The following is a 21,912-nucleotide window of genomic DNA, read 5'->3' as shown; positions in this document are numbered from 1 at the left end:
AATGTCAGAAAAATATAAAATTGTTTGTATGAGGCTGAGAAACTGGGGAAGGGCGAGTTTTTACTGAGCCCTTCCCCAGTTTTGTGCCGAATACAAAGCATGTTTATATCTTTATGACATTGACCTAATATTGTTTTTATACTGCTACTTAAATTAATACATTGATAGCTTTTTAAATCGTAACTATTATATATTAATAACATAAATATCAAACTTATTTGTATCCCTCAATGAACCCCTGATTGTGGAGAAAGTGTTCCATGATGAAATTGACATTGCACAAATTATAGAAATCAACGACAACGGCAGCCCGCAATGAGAACGGTTTTAATCTTTTGCTGACGACAACTTCAAAATCTACTCAGGACCAGGATTCTTTAAGGTAAAAAGTTACGAATTAAAACAAGTAGTTCACATTTCATTTGGTTAGTATGGTATGGTGGTCATGAAGTTGAATATGGTGTTCAAACTTAGGGCAGCTGCATTTTAGTTGGGTGCAAGACAAGTCGGCCCGGGGACAACTCGGACCGTCTCCAAAAAAGACAACTCGGACCATCTATAATGACAACTCAGACTAAGTTTAAGTATAAAGTTAGACTTTGGAAGAAATAAATGATTTAAGGAAAAATAATGATTCTGAAGAGAAGTATCTAAATTGATACTTTTTTATTCCAATTTTAAGCATGTTGAGTATATTGTATAAAATTATAACATCAATTAGGGGCTTGTTTTTTTGTTCTTCGGTAGTCAGCCAGAAAAGGTCCATTTCTGTTTTGTTTTTTTTGCATTGGGAAGATCTTCTGGCTCTCTTCTACCTCTGCTTTTTTAGTAGGTAATTTAGACGGCAGAGACACATAACAAACATGGCGTCGCTTAGTCTAAATGACATTAATAAATTTGTAAATGCAGAAATAATAAAATATGAGCTGTGTGATAAACGTGTTTATGGTATGGCAACCTTAGTAGGACACTAAAAGGACAATTAGCTGGATAAATAATAAAAACACACGTACGGATAATAACAGTAATAACCTTTTGATATTCTAAGGAGGGGAAAGCGGCAGGAGGATCTTTTGCGGAATTTTTTATTCATTTTAAATTTTTAAATTGTCGCTAAGCATGCCTAATTTTTTCCAGCTCTTACCTGGCCACCTTATTCATATTCAAAATCCTCCTGCCCCCCCCCCCCCCCTTTTCCCCCAATAAATCAAATAATTTTCTCCTTATTTAACACGAGTTTAAATTGATTGATTGTTGGTTGCTTGTTTTTTAACGTCCAGCGACTAATATTTCATTCATGTTTAGACAAGACGCGAAATTAAAAGTCATGTATAGAATATTAAAACAAGTAAGGAGATGTGGTATGATTGCCAATAAGGCAACTATCAACCGGAGTTCAATGAAGTAGTGTTAGCAATTATAACCAACCGTGCATCCTTCACAAATGACAAATACCCATACTGTTTATTAGTTATAAAAGGCCCCGAAATATAAATGTGAAACAATTAAAACGAAATAAACTAACGGCCTTACGATATACAACAAACCCATTCTAAAAAAAATTAAATATGAGTCGACAGATATGAACAAACAATAACCACTGAACTACAGGCTCATGAGAATGTGGCAGGATTCAACATGTTTGTGAGCGCTAAACCCACCCCTAAACTTAGACAGTGGTGTAACAGTACAACATAAAAACAACGTGTAAAAGTCAGTTGCAATTGGATTAATCAAAAAGATCGGTACGAAACACACACACAACTAACATTAACTAAAGATTATAAACGTGAAGCACCGAAATAAGAGTATCTGCATATATAAATGTACATATACATATGTAAATAGTCAGAGTTTAAAGCCGTATTTGCATTTTTGTTTAACTTAATTAAGTTATAAAAGCATAAAGAAAAAATGTCACGTACACATCGATTTCTTCCAACCAATTTTTTGTCTGTTATATAGATACAATGGATAAGCGTGGATTCTTGAAAAAGAAACCATGAGCCCGGAGGGCGAATGGTTTGTTTTTCATGAATCTACGCTTATCCATTGTATCTATAACTTAAACTATTGTGTTAATTTCATTTCAAATTAAAGCCTTTTATTAATTAGGAGGTATTGTAAGTGAGTTTAAATAACCATGTTATCGTGTCCAACGATGCATTGATAAATCTCAGATCACAATTAATTGGTTAACAAAATACCAATACAACACTTCTACTTTTAAAGATCTTTATATTACCAGGCAAATGAATATTATCTGTTTATACAAAATAAGACATATTCGAAATTATTTCTAATAAAATTGAAAATGGAAATGTGGAACGTGTCAAAGAGACAACAACCCGAACCAAAAAAACATATATAAAGTATATATAATAAGTATGTTATCGAAATTTTTCTAGCACTCTAGGCACATCACGATTTTCTCGCATAGGAATTTGCGAACAAACCTTTGTAAAATTATGTAGTAAAACAGATGATATCATACTATATTTATAAAACAAAAATTGACAAATAGAATGTAATCATTTTTGTTTCAAACATGTGAAATAGCCAATAATAATAAAAAAAAAAACGGTAAAACTCGCTAACAAAAATATCCACTATAACATGCAAAATTAGAATAAAACCCGAATAACTTAAGAATTGGAACAACAGAGAGAATACAGGGATTCGAACCTAAACCGACAAATCCCTATCTTTAACTCATTGAATTTAACCATGCTAACCTTGCGGCTACCAACTCATACTATACGATTGCCTATTGTGTCCATATAAAGGTACAAGCCCTGTGTGTCCGATGAACCGATGTATATCAGATGTTCATTTAAATGTATAAAATAGACATCTATAGTGTAACCCATTGGTAGCCGAGAGGTTTCGTCGATGTGTTGATGTCAGTCACACATAACAGATTTCAAGGAAGGGTTCGATTCCCAGTGAAGGCATATAAAAATTACAAATATTTAAGGTAAGTTTTTAAATTAATTCCATTAGTGAACAGAAATCAGTAAATTAGCCAACTCAAACTTAATGAAATTAGGCACACAAAGGAAACAATTGAATATAATTTGGTGAGTCAATTTCAGCGTTGATTAGCACATATTTACAACTTCTCGTCCAATCAAATTGCTTATATTTGCCTTCTAATTTTCATAGTACATACTTTTTCCATGTACTAAGTAACTACGCATGAATGACTACAAGGGTAAGATTTCATTGTATCGTAATCAAGATATTAAAACAAAAATTGCTACTGGCTATTTTGAAATAAATGCTGTGTTACAAATTAAACTAAATAGTGTGTAACTAGTTTTCAAATTGTTTTTCAAACATCCTACTATTTAATCTTTGGATCTAAAAATGTTTTTGACGATTAAAAGTTTCTTTCATTTAAATAAAGAGTAACACATATGTTTTTTTTTTATACCTTGATTAGAGTACAACGCCATCTGAAAATTGTAATCATTTATCTTCCATGCAATTACTTTGTACACAAAAAAGAGTGAACCATGAAACCTTGTGAAGGAAAATTACACTGAACTGCGGTCAAGCTTAGCGAAAGGTCGTGCAACATAATCAGTCAAACAAACTTTATTAGATTAACTCGTTAAGGAACGATCGTTTTCATTGGTCAATTCAAACCTTCGACCTCACACCTGCGAAAAAAGAACACGTATTAGATACAATACAAAGGTAACAAAGAAACAGGCCGGTAACAACCGTTGCCGGATTGTTTTTCTGCACGAGTAGTCAGGTCAAGGTCCGAGGCGATAGCCGAGGACCTTGACCTGACTACAAGTGCAGACAAACTATACGGCAGGTTGTTTCCGACCTGTTTTTTGTTACCTTTGTTTTGTATCTGACTTGTACGACGTTTCAAGAAGGAAGAAGTACATTTTGCATTTAGAAGAGGTAGCAAAACTAAAGATATTAGAAACTTAAATGGCCATATACCAGTTAATGTAAGTTACAGTTTAAACTCAATTTTTTTTTCTCACTTCCCTTCAGCCGAGAGTTTTTTCTCAAAAAAATTCAAGAATCTAATAACTTTATAAAAAGAACCATTTCAAGTTAAAGGTGAATGTTATACACATTTGAGACTTTTTGAAATGCAACTTCGCAAGTAAGTAATGTATAAAAAAAGATTTCAGAGGTAAGCAAGCTACCATTTGATTTTTATTGGGGGAAAAGGGGGAGTTAAAATAAATTTAAAATAAACAGGCTTCATCCTTTTTTTGTTGAAAGATTGCAGGCTGTGCCATTCCAGCCCCCCCCCCCTCATTCCCCCTAAAAAAATCGTAAAAATCGTACGCCGCCAAATATATGAATTCAATAACAATATAAGTGTATCAAAAGAATGAATTTCCTATCTTATTAGTGAATGAAATGTTATGAAAAAATGGATTTTGTCTTGTTATTAGATATATATAGGCATATATTGATTAAAAAAAAAGTTCATCCTTATAGGTTTTTATATGTCTCTGATAGTGTTGATCAGGATTAAACACGTGTCATTATATGATCCAATCAGAGCTTACCGTCCAAAATTGATGACATAAGTTGAATGTATTTCTTCAAGATTTGCTGCCTATTTGAACGTGTATTACACGGACACTTTTTATTTATAGGATCAATCGTGCATTGGTGAGTTGATGGGGATTTTATCTTTTGATTAGATTTGATTTCTTTTATATATATTTCCTGTCTTATTTATTGAAATATAAACGTTAGTACCAGTATTTCTTTCAGCATTGTCCAGAATACTATTCATGTCCATATATTGGAAAAAAAAATTACGGACTGACCATTTAGCTTCAAAAGGGGTTGTGTTCTTTTCTGAGTAAGAAAATTATTTAGTTTTTCAACTATATAATATATTATATATTTTTTCTCATAAAATTGGGGATCAAAATGTTTTTTTTTGGAAAAAACCATAACCCACCTTTTGAAGTTAAATGGTCAATCCCTTAGTGTACTAATATGAATAGTTACTGGAATTGTTTGAAGAAAAATATAGTTATTGATGCTAACGTAAATATTTTAATTAAAAAGACAGGAAATATGTCGGTGAAACAAAAAGTTCAAATCTAATTGAAATTTAAAGTGCCCATGAACTCACTGATCATGCACGAGTGATTCTATTCATAAAAAGTGTCCGTGTAACAACTAAAAAGTGTCCGTGTATCATCTAAAAAGTGTCCGTGTAACACCCGTTAATGTACTGTTTTTCTATAGCTCTGCTGGGGGCAAAGTCGTACAAGCGTACTATAAAGCTGAATGGACTGATCAGTACTCACGCAGCCGGTCAAGGTCGTTAAAAACTTCCATCGTCGTATTCCCGAACATGATTGTGTTCTTGATTATCGCATGACAATTCTAGCTTTTATACATGTGCATGTAAAATTTTAAACTTTAATCTTAACAGTCACGTCGAAATATTTAATTCAACTGTCTCCTCTCAATTGGTCCTGGATTAAGGGAGCTACCATTTTATTTTGATTGGGGGTGAAGGACTTGGATGAAACATTTTATCCTGCATTTTTTTAGTTGTTATCTCTGTCCTGTCTTTCTATTTTTCAGTCTGTTAGGTCCTGACTATATTTATTTGTTTATCCTGATTTTTTACATAAATCGTCATCCTGCCTTTTTTTGTCAAGTTGCTCACCCTGCCTTATCTTTTATTCAATGGACTTGATGAATTAACGTTGTACTTGAAATGAAACCGTACTTAACTACAAAAATAACCAAATTACATACTAAAGATATTGCTCGATTTTTATAGTAAATGGGTTTGTGTTATAAACTGTCATGTTCATTATTCATATTCTTTCATAAGTTTTAGGATAGTGTGATTTTTTTTCTGATTTAGTTTACTTGATTTTGAAAAAAAAATCCCGAAATTCTAAGTAAATTCAGAACATGTAACCAGCCATGCTTTGTTTAGAGAAAAAATGGAGATGGCAAACCATGGCACAGTGGAAGGAAATGTACTTTATAAACTCTAGCGATATACTTTCTTAATTTATAATTAAACTGTTTTGCTATCCTCGGTTGAAAATTATATATTGTAAATATTTAAATAGTTGCATAGAAAACAATCAGTTTTAAAAAGTGTGGTTATTCACTAAATGTATTGATAAAAGGTGACTCCATTTTTGTACATACTTTTACAGTAGTCATCCTTAATTTCTTAATATTTCGTTTATAAGTTTATCATACATATATGATTTTGTATTTCATTTTAATACGCACGCACGCCACACGTTACTTTGGCGGATTGTTCAACAATGTTATGCAAAGCTCTATTCTTACGGTATGAAATTAAAGGATAAATTTTCAACCAATCAAAATCGAAAACAGTACATTTATATAGTTCCTTATAAACTACGACATTTCTCACAAGTATTTATTTATTTTTTAGTTCCACACATGCAAAAATAAAATCTTCGCCGATGAAACATTTCAAACCTTTTTACACCAACATGCCTTCACTGAATTCATTTGAATTTCGTGGTGACCATGATAGTACATTGCATAGTACATCTATATTCACGTGCACACATGGTACGATCTTTCGGGGACAATTTGCTCGTTTATGACACGTCATTTCTGAATGACCAAACGCTTAGCTTCTTTATTTTCGTTTTATAGCATGAAAACACTAAAAGAGGAATGTGCAACCCATCATAAATTTGAAATGGATCAGTATTATGAGATCCTTATTATAAGTAACTACGACATTGTCAGGATAATAACCTAGCGTCAATATGAAAGAAATTAAAGTGGTTCATACATTCATCCGTATAAAAGCGGCACATGTATTTTGTTTTATCCTTATATTTTTCATAGTGCGGTACAAGTGCTGCATGCATAAAGAATATTACTTAACACAAATTATTAGTATAATATTTCGACCCCACTATTTGAAATTCACAAAATACTTATTTAATTATTTCGACCAAAAATCATTGTTTTTTTCGTTCGTAGTAACGTAGTACATTCCATTGTCGGTCACCTGTGTCAATTCACGTGCACACAACAATTGTTGTTGTATTTAAATCTTTCGGCCAATGAAGTGAGACGTTACAAGTTGTTTGTTTGTGATACGCTAGAATGTTGTGAATGAATTATCAATCGCTAAACTTGACTGCATTTCAGTGTACAGCACTTTGATATATTTCGTCATGAATTGATTGATTATTGGTTGCTTAATGTCCAGTGACAAATATTTCATGCATGTAAACTATCCACTAGACTACCTATGGGTACATACCAGGGCAGATCCAGTCATTTTTAAAAGGGGTTCCAACCCAAGATAAAAGGGGGGTCCAACTGTATGTCCTCATTCAAAAGCATTGATCATCACAAAAAGGGCGTTTTCCATCCCCCTCCTGAACTCCCCCTCCCCCTTTTTGGATCCGCCAGTGCAAACTATCCATATGTGTAAAATTTATTATAGTTTTAGTTTTTAGGTGAAATTGAAAAAAAATGTTTTCAAGATTGTAAAGCTTCCACTGCAATTTAATTATTGCCTGCTTTTGGTCAATTTATTTTGTCATCTTACCATGTGATGAGTACATGAATAGTAAAACACCGATTTATGTCAATAAACATACTTACACCAGCAGCTACAATCTTTTCATTCTGGATTCAATATTTTACAATGATACTAGTGAGTAGATTTACAAAACTACGTACATGAGCTACACCTAGTCAGCCAAAACATATCAATAGACTAATTACAGGATTACTCAAGTTGTAAATATGTGCTAAATTGGATAGTGTATGGAAAGGTATATACTATGAAATTAAGAGCTCGGGGCAAGCCCCTCGCTCTAAATTTCATAGTATATACCTTTCCATACACTAACCGACACTTCTAGAAAAAGAATCCACGGTAAATGAATAGGCTGACGTCACCACAATGGTTTAATTACACTTATTATATAATTACATCAATGCCAAAACAGAGAACACTATTAAAGTCATGTCCCAAATGAACTGACGTAACTAAATTTTCTGATAGTAATAAATTATCGTAAATTTCGTTTATGTAATCCAACATAAAAAAATGTGCTATATTCGACGGCAAATTGTATTTTATCAACAGTTAAGTACTAGTGTTGTTCCAAAGTATTTTTGGGACTTTAGGTTTGCACTCCGTCGATCTGTCTGTCTGTCTGTCTGTTCATTTATGAAAGTGAAATAGTGAAATAATTATTCGCTTTTAGCAGCCAGTATAGTTCAATTTTGTCATGAAATTGCCTCCGTTGAAAGTTTGCAAACATCCCATAGTGCAAATTACATAGATGATTAATATTGACCATTTGGTATATGACCGTGTTCTAAGCGACACGTACATTCGGTTTATTCCTTGAATGCCAACATCCTTTGATCTACCGACAATTTACCTGTAAAATTATGTTGGCGTTCGAGGAATAGGTGAAAGTAGTTATCACAACAAAAGTGCATGCTTATCAAAACAATCATACTAATTAAACAGATAGGTAAATTACAGGTAGCTAAATCTAGTTCATGTTTGTCAAGTTGTTGAAAATCATTTTTATCTGTTACTGCTTGAACAAATATGGATTCTCTTAAAATGAAACTTTGAAAAGTGTTACATCACTAAGTCAACATGTGCATATTGTCAGGAATTCCATTTTGCACAAATTCTACATTAGACTCTTTTGACTTTGATGTTTCTTTAAAATATTTCTATAGTTGTGTGTGCTGTAATATCCTCCCATATTACTTGATGGAATTTCTTGAAACTTTGTATCTCGTGTTAGATTACCATGTTTTATTTTGTTCAGTTGTTCAGGATATTTTACTTGGTTATAATATTACCAGTGCTTTGCTTTTGCGCCAATTGACATTTCATTTGACATTTCAGATCTTTCATTTGCGCCACAAACCATATTTCATTTGCGCCAAAATAAAACATTTGATTTGCGCCAATAATACAGGTAAATAGTATAAAAAATAGTTTTATTCAAACGAAACTTTTAATATAATTTTAAAACACTTTTTCTTATTGCATAATAAAACAGTCATCAGAAACCAGTCATCATAACCATAATAAAAGCTCTATACACTTATACATCCTTAAAAAGAGACATTTCATCATAATATTAAAACACAGTTCTTTTATAAATTAACGTGAGTGATCATAAAGCATAAAAGAAAGCACTATACACTGAAGTAAAACCAAAAGATTGATCTGACACAAGACTTGTAAGCAACGGTCAAAATGTACTCGTGTATACATTTGATAACCTATATGTGTTGTCATAAAAAAATACAGACTTATTTCTTCTTTATAAAAAGAAGCAAATGTGGTATGATTGCCAATGAGACAACTATCCACCAAAGATCAGATGAAAAGGACGAAAGCAGTTATAGGCAACTGTACGGCCTTCAAAAATGAGAAAAACCCATACCATATAGTCGGCTATACAGGCCCTGACATAAAATATATATATAACAATCCAATTGAGAAAAAATGAACGGCCTGTTTGTCTCTCAGAACTGACACCTCAAAAATGTGAACACTATATAATTCTAAACTTAAGTGACTCTCAGTTTTATATTAGAAATGAGTATGTACTCACTTAGTTACCCAAGGGGGGGATACTATAAAAAAAATCTTATTCACGATATAGCAATGAATAATTAAACTTTTCCGTTATATGTTACCTATGAAATGGCGCAAATGTATTTTTTTATTTTTTTGCGAAAATGAGGTATAACCTTGTGGCGCAAATGAATGATTGGATGTTGTAAAAATTGGCGCAAATGCATTGCACCCAATATTACAACCTTGTAAGTTCATATTAACTAATAAATTAATTAAAATGATATGGAATAAAATAAATCTCTAATTTACCTTTTTTAGTTTGAAATATTTAACTAAAATTTCTTTAATATTTCGAATATGTCTTATGTAAATAAACATTTCCATTCCCAAAATATATATTTTTTTTTTAATAAAAAGTAACAAAAATGTTTTAATATTCTTTATTTCTTCAAAAATTCATAATAATTTTAACCCCAAAATCTACAATTTTTTCTTATCAAAAAGTGATAAAATGTTGCAATTTAATCAAGTTCACTAATTATTTTAAACAGTTTAATACTTATAAAAACATTTAAATAGTTATAAAAACACCTATTGTTATTATATAAAAATCTATTGAAATATTTTTGTTGGCTTTCAAGGAATAGGTAACATATAAAATGTTGGCATTCGAGGAAGACACCGTACATTCTGGTCATAAATTAATTTGTTGAATGAAATCAAATCTTTAACTACAAATTGGTGCCGTAGAAGGTCCACCGGAATTTTTAGCGAGGATTACTTGGCATGGGAGAAAGGAAGAAAGACCATTCACAAGTTGACTAACATTTGTTTTCTCTGTTTTAATTAAATAAAAAAAATAAACCTTTCAAATGTAGAGTTCATAAGATAAAAAGATTTCCTGAGGAACACCCCCCCCCCCCCCCTTTTCCTTTTTTTGTGCTCTCAATTTTCAACCCTTGAAATAAGTTTTTTAATCTAATTAAAATTAAAACCTTGCTTTCTAACCGATCTATTCATGTGCTGGACCGGCAACTTTCTTATTTAATAAAAAAGTCTACAGTGCCGTTATACACATGCATGTTGTCTGCTTGGAGTCCCCGCCCGAAAAGAAAGAAATAGCCGAACTCCAAGATACTAAAATCCTGCATCACGTGATTTTTGTCATGTGGAGCTTACATAAGAATAAATACCGAATATGGAAAGTGAAACTACAATTCAAAACATAAAGTCTGAATGCGCGCGCATATAAGAAAAAGAAGGTTTTTTTTTTGGCAAAGGGTGCCGGGGCAATCTTCTCTGTTTTCAAAATATACATGAAATATTTGCCACTACCCCTTGTCTGTTCTATAAATTCTAACCCTGATTTTTCTATCTATTACTTGAAAGAATTTAAATAAATGGGTAATGTGTCCATGGGACACAGATGATGGCCCCGCTTGCATATCATATAAAGTTATAAAAGGACATAACTGAGGAACAGTTAAAGTGACACTCCCTAAATTTGTACTTGATCCGAGTTTTGTGGTAATAAATATTACATGTATAAGTAACATAACATTTGGTTAAGGCAATTTAAACTCAAGTTAAAGAATAGAAACAAAACATTCACATGTTTTCATTTGTAAAGGGGCATAACTCTAAAATTGGTAAAATGACGCAACTAAAATTCAAACTTGATCTGGGTTTTGTTGTATTTAGCATTGTGTATAAGTTTCATAACATTTGGTTGAGGCAAACTAAAGTTAGAGAACAGAAATGAAAAAAAATCAGCATTTTTTTTTATTTTTAAAGGGGCATTACTCTTGAACGGTAAAGGTGACCCCACCAAAATTCGATCTTGATCTGTGATTTGTGTTAATAAGCATTGTGTATAAGTTTCATAACATTTGATTGAGGCAAACTAAAGTAAGAGAATGGAAACGAAAAATTCAGCAATTTTTCCAATTGTAAAGGGGCATAACTCTAGAACGGTTAAAGTGACGCCACCAAAATTCTAACTTGATCTGTGTTTTGTGATATAAAGCATTGTGTGTAAGTTTCATTACATTTGATTGAGGCAAACTAAAGTAAGAGAACGGAAACGAAAAATTCAGCAATTCTTCCAATTGTAAAGGAGCATAACTCTAGAACGGTTAAAGTGACGCCACCATAATTCATACTTGATCTGTGTTTTGTGGGAATTAGCATTGTGTATAAGTTTCATAACATTTGGTTGAGGCAAACTTAAGTTAGAGATAGGAAGCCAACTTCGGGACGTACGGACGGACGTACAGACGGACAAGGGTAAAACTTAATGCCCCCTCCGCTATGCCGGGACATAAAATAAAGCTAATTCAACCTAGACTTATTTTATGCATCAATGATAAATTAATAAAGATAGGTTAAAATTTGTATCCACGTAATACCATATTTTTTTTATTATGTTTTGCGAATTCACTATTATGCCGAAATGATGTTGCCATCTAAAATATATCATTTAATAATTTATATAGTTCAAATCCTCTTTGAATAATAAATCTTTGAGTTGTCTTTATAGATGGTCCGAGTTTACTTATTGGTGGTCCGAGTTGTCTTATTGACGGTCCGAGTTGTCTTTTAAGACTTTCCGATTGGACTTGTCTCCGGGTCAATTATCATACATTATGTAACTTTACTACAAGGTACCCTGTAAGGGTTCTTTTATGGTTGCCATGGCCAGGGTTGTTTAGTTTTAAGGGGACAATTATTAGATTTTTTTTTTGGGGGGGGATTTTTGACGAATAGATCTATTCATTTGGATCTGTTGCTACGTATGCTTATTTTTTACTGCAGCAAAGTTTCATTTTTACTTTGTACACAATTTAGTTCCTGCATTTTGAGTTGCAGAGAATTAATTTTCCTCATGCTCGGTGCAAAATCATTTCTTTCAGCTCTTACCAGCCCACGGAAAAGAGGGGGAGGGAGCATCAATGTCATTCGGCAGAGAGTAGAAATAGACTTTATCAAAGTTAATTAAAAAAAAATGAAAATAAACTTATTTGATTACCTTATTTAAACAGGTAGCTTGGAAATATACATGTGTATAAATGGGATTTGATTTTCTTATTTAATATATATGTAAATGGGTAGGGACTTTCACATTAATCAATATATGAACGGGAGGTGTTTTTCAAACTCCAACCGGACGTCTCAACTCTGTACCCAATTTTTTAGGTTGAAATTCCCCTTTGTACCAACCAGGCCAGGATATGAACAACTTTGGAATTAGTACACTTCTCCATATAATTCTTATGTCACAATGATTTTATGTTGTTATATCACAGAAAAAAACCCTGATTGTTCAAGTATGTCATTTATAATCGTTGTAATTCATTCATACAAAAATAATTTCAGATGGGTGAATTTATAAATACATGATAATAAAATAGCATAAAAAGGGGAGGGGGTCTTGGGTCTTATATACAATATAAGATATATATAAGTATAAAATCCAAACAATTGGACTACTACAAAATAACACAAATATACAATAAACATTACAAATATGTAGCATTTACAAAAGTGAAAAATTAATTTTAAAAAATCTCAGTTTTTCTTGTTTTTTTTATTCTTTAATTCTTTTCTAACACCATAGACTACATGCCACTCCCCAAATTAACATGTAAATTATGTTAAGAGCAGTAAGAAAAAAACTGCTATGAAGACACATAGGCAAAGAAAATCTGACTTTTGATTTTAAGCCTTTTTTTTAACGGTGAACTGCCACAGACAATATTTATTTATTGTATACATGTACATGCTTTGTACATTTGGCAAGCAGAGCGAGTGAAAAGATTGTACGTTTTCAATATTTTGGGCCAGAATTTGTGTAACAGTGTGTAATATATATTTTCAAGCGTGATAAGTCAAGTTTATCTATTTCCAACTAAATATAGGTGCCAGAATATTTATTTCCAAAATCTGCCAGCATCCGGTCCCTTTTAGAATCAATGGTCGTCTCCTTATCGCTATTTGAGATTTTGTTACACTTTACTTGTAGACTTCAATCATGCACACATTGCTTTTTTGTGTGACGTTCAAAACTTTTTCTAATATGAAGGTAATATTGGGAAAAATTTGGTTGATTATATAGGGAATCACTGAAGCTGCCCCTCCCCCTTTATGAAAATTTCTGGATTCGCCACTGACATATGTTAACCTATTTTGAGTTGAAAAAATCTTTTTGCAAAGTCTGTAACTGTTTAAATATTGAGTTGATACAAAACAGACAAAAAATCATCTTTTATTTCGTATTTGAAGATTCCAAAATCAATCGAAAATCTAATACATGTACACATGTACTTTGACCCATAATGATTTACTTTTACAAATTGTGACTCGGATGGAGAGTTGTCTCATTTGAACTCATACCACATCTTCTTATATCCATGTATGTAAACAAGCATTTGCATTGATCTGCATTAGGTCGATTTCTAATCGTATCCAGCTCATATATAATAATATGATGTCATAATTACATGATAATATATGCACATATTTCACAAGAACGAAAAAAAAAATGCTATCTTTTTGCAGAATTCCTTACGTGTTTCAGTACTTTCTTTATAACATTGACTGCAGCAAAATAACAGCTAGAAAGTTTAGACGGACGGAACAAATAAATCTTACACTGATGAATTAATGTTCCAATTACTAGACGAAACGTCTCGTTTAAATGCCATGGGATATGAAATACTACTCATGGGCGATTTCAACGGACGTTGCGTTGGTGTTTGCGAACATACAGGTAAAAATAAACTATGTAGTTCACCGTCATACAATGGAAATCGCTTATTACAGTTCATTGACGCAAGTCAAATGACAGTTGCAAATACAATGCATTTCTGTACGGGTCATTTCACGCGCATTCTTAATAATCAGAGGTCGGCAATAGATTACGTATTTTTGACAAAAAGCTTGTCAGAAAATGTCTCTAGTGTTTTCTTAGACGATTCAGGCAGGTTCGACTTGCACAGTGACCATGTTTTGATAAGATTAACTCTAATTTGTAAACCTATTGTACAGAATAAGACACAGAATAATAAATCCGTTTGGAAAATAAATGATAAAACAGACTGGACCCTCTCCCAGAAAAAACTCAATGAAATTATGAGCCAATTTACTAAAGAAAGTGACAAAATAAACGATGTATACCGACTCTGGGATCTATGGAAAAATGCGGTAGAAAAATCCGCAATTTTAGCTATCGGTAAAGCCAAACCCGTGAAAAATTACAAAGACTTCTGGGATAAAGAACTTGATTATCTTCTAAAACAACGCCGCAACGCCAATAGATTAAACCGCACCCATAATAAATGTCATGCGCATGATGACGAAATTTGCAAAAGATTGAAAGAAATTTATTTTAATCGGAAAGCACAAGTACAAGAGGCCATCAAACGAAAAGAACGCTCAGCTAAAATCCGACAGTTTAATGATAAATGTATAAATGCAAAAAATAAAATGAAAGGAATTTGGAATTTCCTTAAAATAAAACGAACCGATACAGGTCCGATAGAGTATAACGATCCACATGATTCGGATAAAATATTAACGGCTACGAATGAGATGAATAATGCCCTGTCCAAGCATTTTAGCTCCATAGGTTCCTTTCAAAATGAAAATGATGAACTTGAAAAAGATGTAAAACCCTTATTACAAATATTGACGAAAATATATTAATATCAGATTCTCCCCTATCGGTGACTTTCGACGAAAATAAAATTTCACAGACTTTGAAAAGTCTCGAATCTGGAAAAGCCTGTGGTACTGATGGCATTCCTAACGAATTCCTTAAATATGGTGGGAACATCTTGTTGAACTCCCTTGTTCATATTTTACAAAAATTACAGATCTAGAAACAATTCCAGATGAATGGCATAAAGGAATCATTATACCCATGCACAAAGGTGGGTCTACACACACTCTGACTAATTACAGAGGTATAACTCTTACATCAAATGTATATAAGGTATACTGTAAGCTAATTGAATGTAATCTTATGGGTTATATTGAAGATAAAGGGATACTTGGAGAAACCCAAGGTGCTTTCCGAAAAGACAGGAGGGTGGAAGATCACATTTTTACACTTAATGGAATTTGTTCGATGAAAAAGTCAAGAAAGGAAAAGACTTTTCTTGCCTTCCTTGATCTTTCATCGGCTTTCGATAAAGTTTGGCGGGATGGACTGTTCTATCTCCTATGGAAAAAGGGTAAGTATACAGGGTAAATGCTGGAAGATTCTACGGGCACTATATAAAAATGTTAGCAATAAAGTTCTTTTTGGTAATTACGAGTCTGATTGGTTCGATCAAGAATTTGGTCTTAAACAAGGATGCGTCTTATCTCCTACACTTTTTTCCGTTTTAATGACTGACCTATGCGATATGCTGAAGGAGGCAAATTTGGGTATAAGCATCGCTTCTGAATTAATTAACTGTCTTCTTTTCGATGATGACATTGTCCTGTTAGGAAACACGGAAGATGAGCTACAAATTCTTTTAAACATAGCGCATAAATTTGTCTCAAAATGGAGCTTAAAGTTTAATTCATCCAAGTCGAAGGTTCTGGTTACAGGTAAAAAGAAAGACTCAAATAAAAAATGGTATCTTGGGAATGATCTCATCGAAGAAGTAAATGAATATAAATATTTAGGCGTATATTTTTCAAGATCCCTTAAATCTACATACCATATAGAGCAGTACCTGAAAGAAAATTTTCAACGGAAAATAAATCATGCAATTCGTATTTTAGGTGATCATGGGGATTTCAATCGTATAAATTTTGGACATTCTCTGTGGATGTTGTCTATTCGACCATCACTGACGTATGGATGTTCAGTATGGTTCCCGTCATCCCAGAAATGTATCGAATTACTAGAAAGTTTTCAATATAAAGTGGGAAAAATCATCCTAAACACAAAAATGAATATCCCTAAATGTGCGCTTTTAGCTGAATTTGGCTGGGAGTCAATAAATAGATTTATGGATAGACAAAGAATTGCATACTACGCTAGATTAAAAAACCTGCCCGATAATCGGCTGTCTAAAATTATCCTAAATGAAATTATACCTGTTAAATGTAATGAATGGAAATATATAGAAAATATCGAAATTATTCTACAGACTGCGGGTCTTGACCATTATGCAAATGGAAACATAAACGTAAATATCTTTAATAAACTTTAAAGTAACGAAACGACCAATACTCAACTATCTAATATTTTAGGAAAGAGTAGCCTAAACTTGTACCAATCCTTTGTGGTTGTTAAACGTAAGCAACCGTATCTATCAAATGTTGATGACTTCCGCTCAACAAGGCTAAAAATTTTGGCGAGAACGAATTGTCTGCCTATAAATGCAACGCTTCAACGAATGAATCTGATAACAAATAACGAGTGTCAGTTATGTTCCTCAAATGCGACTGAGAATATCTTTCACGTTATGTTAGATTGTCCTTCTTTCTCGGCTATCAGGAAAAGAATGAGTACTGACACACAAGCATGTTTCGAGAGTTTAAAAATGGATATCTGTTTTTCAGAGTTGCAGCCCTTAACACAAATACAGTTCATGATAGGTGATCTGGGTTACTTGTATTCTCCAGACTTAGGTAATAGTTTAGATAAGATCGTGAAAAAATACCTTGTAGACGTTATGAATGAACGTTCTTTTCTACTTGATAAAATTTCTAATGTATAATATCTTGAACTTTGTGCGAACGTTTTTAGTTTCAAGATTGAAATTTTTAATCTTTTATGGACGAAAGATTCCCAATTATATATGCATATGAAATTGTTACTGTAATGTACTTTTACGAAATAACCAATATATTATGATATTTTAGCGTAAATGTATTTATTAGACTTTTAAATATTTGCAAGCATCTTGTACCATTTTTATTACAACCATATAATGTTGTTTGTAAATACTACGATGTTTTTTTTATGACGCAGGTGTCAGTACCCCGCTGGCGCTTGCCCCCGTTGTAAAGGGGTAGTTTCACAATAAAATATATATATATATATATATGTAAGAGAAGCTAATTCTTTAATTATACTTTTTACAGAATTCCACCAAATACAAAATTAAAGCTGTTTTACTTTTAATTTTCAATCCAGATTAAACGTTCAAAATACGTATACATACATATCAAAGTTGATGCAAAACAAGGAAATAAAAGAAATTTTCTCAAAATATACCAATTTCTTCATGCTTTGTTATTGTTGATATTGTAACTCAACAAAAGTGAACTGACTTTTATCCTGAACACCAGTCTTTAAACCTACATGTACATGTATGTAAGTTACAATGTTAGGTCAAATTTAAGGTCAAGGTCAAGGATGGTAACTTTAAAATTTGCACTTAATTTGGGACCAAATTTTCACCTTAGTGACACAACTCCTTTGACATTTATAAAAATCCATTTAAAAGAAATGTTTGTCATATTTTTTTAGCCCACCTGGCCCAAGGGGCTTAAATAGATATTCATAAGTTTTTGCCCGTTATCATTGTCCGTTAACTTATCCAAACACTGTGTCTCACCTGCAATTGCTGCTGTTAGTGTAAAAGTGTAATGTTGACTTAAAAAGTGAGTATATTTATCAGTGAAATACAGAATTAAAAAAAATATGTATGTGTATAATACTATTAACTATAGTTTTAATGTACTGATAATAAAATCAATGTTATACCAATAACAAAAAATATTCAAAGATCTAATTTAAGTGTTTAATTGGTATAAACTTGTTAGAAGAATGTTCTTGTTCTATTTTATCATGGAGACTGCAATGATAAATTATAAAGCAATACAATTTCTTAATCTCACCCTTACACATGTCAAAAATGCAAAATATGTGGACTCATCTTAAAAAAATTCATTAGATTGGTAGGATAATATTTGATGATTATTTTACAATTTGTACCCTGAATTTTATTTTTAGATTGCAGCAACAGTATTAAGAATTCCAAGAGTATGATGCGGTTTATGCATAACAGGATTTTATCATTGAATCAACATCTTACAAGGAAATCACATACAAATGTATGAAGAGATCAATGGGTACTAAGAGCAATTATATGCAGGAGAGAACTTTTAAACAATACTTCAATGTAACAGACATACAGTGGTGTATTAAAGAGATCAAAAGAACCTGGAATAACTTGTCATGAGTGTATATTTCTTTCAACCACATGCTCTTTAAAGTCTCAAAATAGAAAATTTAGTTTTAAATGAAATATAAAAGTACAAAACATTGAAATAACAAGAATTTTTACAAACTTTGAGTCCATTTCATGTTGCGGGACATGTAGAAAGTGTATGCATTAACCATTTATGTAGCTCCATAAAGGGGGGTCTCTCCCCCATAAAAAAAACGCCTATGAATCCGACAGAATCCCATCGATAAAAAACACCAAACAAACATCAAAAGGGAAACATGCAGTTCATACACTTCATACATGAAGCATGATCTCCATTGTGAATAAAATAAATAAAAACTAAATCAACTCAGAATTTTCCAAATAATATTTTTTTTTTATTATGTATTTTTGACATGAGACAACCAATGGGAAGGTTCCTACTTTGGTACTGGCATTTGAGTTAACTATTTTTAGAATATTAAGTTAATTAGTAGATTAACAGAATTTTCTTAAAGTAATTAACATCTTTCATTTCTGTCTTTTGCAAGTAAGACTCTTTTCAATAGGTAATTTGTGTCAAAATTGATCAACAATAGTATAACTGTCATCCAGGATGCGAGTCATTGATGTAAATGAAATTCTACACCTATGACACATTTGCATGTCTTCTTGCTTTATTGTCTCTACTGCGACATGCGAAACATACAGATAACAATCATACGGCGTAAACTATTTGTAAAAAGCTTTATATTTTAGATGGTAATTGACATGGACTTGAGGCTTGATACTTTGTGTACAGATGGCTTATATTGCGATAGTCTGTCATATGTCTGTTGGCCTTTACCTCATTTTCATGGTCAAGCGACTGCTTGAAAAAAAGTTTCTATTTTTGTTATGTGAATTTCTCACTTACCTATTATGTGACCTACCGAATTAAACTATTTACCGGGTTTGTAATAACATGAGCAACACGATGGGTGCTACACGTGGGGCAGGATTGGCTTACCCTTCCGGAGCACCTGAGATCAAACCCAGTTTTGGTGGGGTTCGTGTTGCTTAGTCATTAGTTTTCTATGTTGTGTCTTGTGTACTATTATTTGTCAAAATTGCACAGTTCATTGGTCAATGTTAAAATTTTGTTTTGTCTATTACTTTAAGCAATAGATTAACTATATCTAGTGTATGAAATGATTTTAAGGTGTACATGTCTGTCTGGCAGGGTTCATCTGACGAGTCACCTTGATCTAATTTTTTCATGGTTCATTGGTCAATATATAATTTTCATGGTTTTGTCTGTTTCTTGTATAAAATAAGAAATATCAAAACTATATTAGGTGTGTGTAATGATTGTCAGCTATTATACATGTCCATCTGGCTTAAATTGGTTTATCTCACCTTGACTTCATTTTCATGGATCTTTGATAATGTTAGGTTTATGTGACACTTGTACTAAAACTTTATCCTTAGGACTATCAGCATAAAATAATTCATGAAAAGAAAAGCAGGCGAGACATTTCAGCTTGTGCATTCTTGTTGCATGTTATATGTTGTATTTGAGACATTTTTGGTTGGAGTTTACAAGACTGACTTTTATTGTTAAAGACCAAGAAATTTGAACAACAAGAAAGAAATATAGAATGGTAGTATGAACACATGCTAACTACCAAAAAGAAGACATATCTATTTTCTAATTTTATGTATTATAAAAGATAGAAGGTATACTAGATAAGCATTAATATTATCTAAAAAATGTTCAGTTACTGTTAAATCCATGTGAAGGCTCGATTCGTGTTCATTTCACATAAAAAAATACATGTGATACCTCGATTCACCTTAATTTCATAGGTAGAAAATTTGTCTGTATTTTGAATAATTCTTTAAACCAACCGCTTTAGTTTTTAAGTGCTTTAGATCAAGCACAAAAATTGCCGTTTTTTGCATTTAAACACTTAGTTGTGACGTTAAGGATGAAGAAAACCGAATTAGACTACATATAGTAATAGACTGAAATATCTTTGGTAGCAGGTTTACTGTTTCATGGGGATTTAACTAATATTTCCTTTTATATTTAGATTATGTATATTAATTGGATTCTGCCTTACTTCCCTAAAATCAAGTCCATCTTTTCATTCAAAATCTACTGCTGTCAAAATTGTTATGCAATATTAAAACCACACAAAGAACAAAAAGAAGCAAAGTTCAGGTTCTAATTTCCTGCCGTTGAATAGAAAATATCAATGTTGATATTGCTGGTTTCTGGTTTAAACCGATAGCGAGCTATCTGAAATACAAAGTAATCTAAAGCATTATATTTGCAGAAGTTGAAACTCCCAAACATGCCAAATAGCTCTATTACAATAAAAAACAAAATTAAGGAAATGTGGTTATAATTGCCAATGAGACAACTATCCAACAAAGTTCAATTAAGTAGATATAAGCAATTAAAGGCATCTGTACGGCCTTGATAAAGTGAGTAAAAACCCATACCGTAAAGTTGCTATTAAAGGTTTAAACATGAAAAATATGAATATGAAACAATTCATATGAGAAAACTAACTGCCTAATTTATAACAAAACAATTTACAAACAATAAATATGACCGAAATGAACCAACCACAACCATTAGACTACAGGCTCCTGACTTGATCCAAGATTTAGTTTATAAAAAGATCTTTAAATGTGTGCACTTTCTTTTAAATTACTTTGAAATTATTACTGATAACAATCTGTCATGGTATCAGAAGAATGTTTTCTATCTATAGGAGAAACGTGAACTATATTAAAGACTTCATTGCAATTAAAAGTGCTCCAAGAATGTACCTAGTCAAAAATAGCTATGACCATACATTGTTTCTTAAAGAGCATCAGTTTTAATATGGACGACTGCATATATAATCTACATATCTATTTGTATTATAAAAACAAAAAGATATGGTATGCTTGCCAACTATCAACAACAGAACATGGATACTATATATAACCATAATGTCCAACGTCGGACGTCGACAAATTCGGTTTAACCCGCCACATTTATATGCACCTCTGTCCCAAGTCGGACAAAGTCATGTCATAGATATGTCTTTGTGTAGTTATACATTTAGTTAAATAAACGATATTCTGACATTGTGCTGTACAGCTAGATAACATCTATTTTTTGTCGTTGCT

At 32.2% G+C, this 21,912-nt stretch overlaps 1 long non-coding RNA gene across 1 annotated transcript; it reads left to right on the top strand.

Moving 5' to 3' along the window:
* The first annotated feature begins 119 nt into the window (after nucleotides 1-119).
* LOC127728868 (uncharacterized) lies at nucleotides 120-19,028 on the top strand. The gene is made up of 3 exons (XR_007994399.1): nucleotides 120-382; nucleotides 17,150-17,218; nucleotides 18,549-19,028. It is a non-coding gene; the product is annotated as an uncharacterized LOC127728868 (long non-coding RNA).
* The last annotated feature ends 2,884 nt before the right edge of the window (nucleotides 19,029-21,912 follow it).

Source organism: Mytilus californianus, unplaced genomic scaffold (genome assembly GCF_021869535.1).
Source record: "Mytilus californianus isolate M0D057914Y unplaced genomic scaffold, xbMytCali1.0.p SCAF_1, whole genome shotgun sequence".
Lineage (NCBI taxonomy): Eukaryota > Metazoa > Mollusca > Bivalvia > Mytilida > Mytilidae > Mytilus > Mytilus californianus.
The sequence above is the reverse complement of the archived record's forward strand: the minus strand, read 5'-3'. Positions and strand labels throughout refer to the sequence as shown.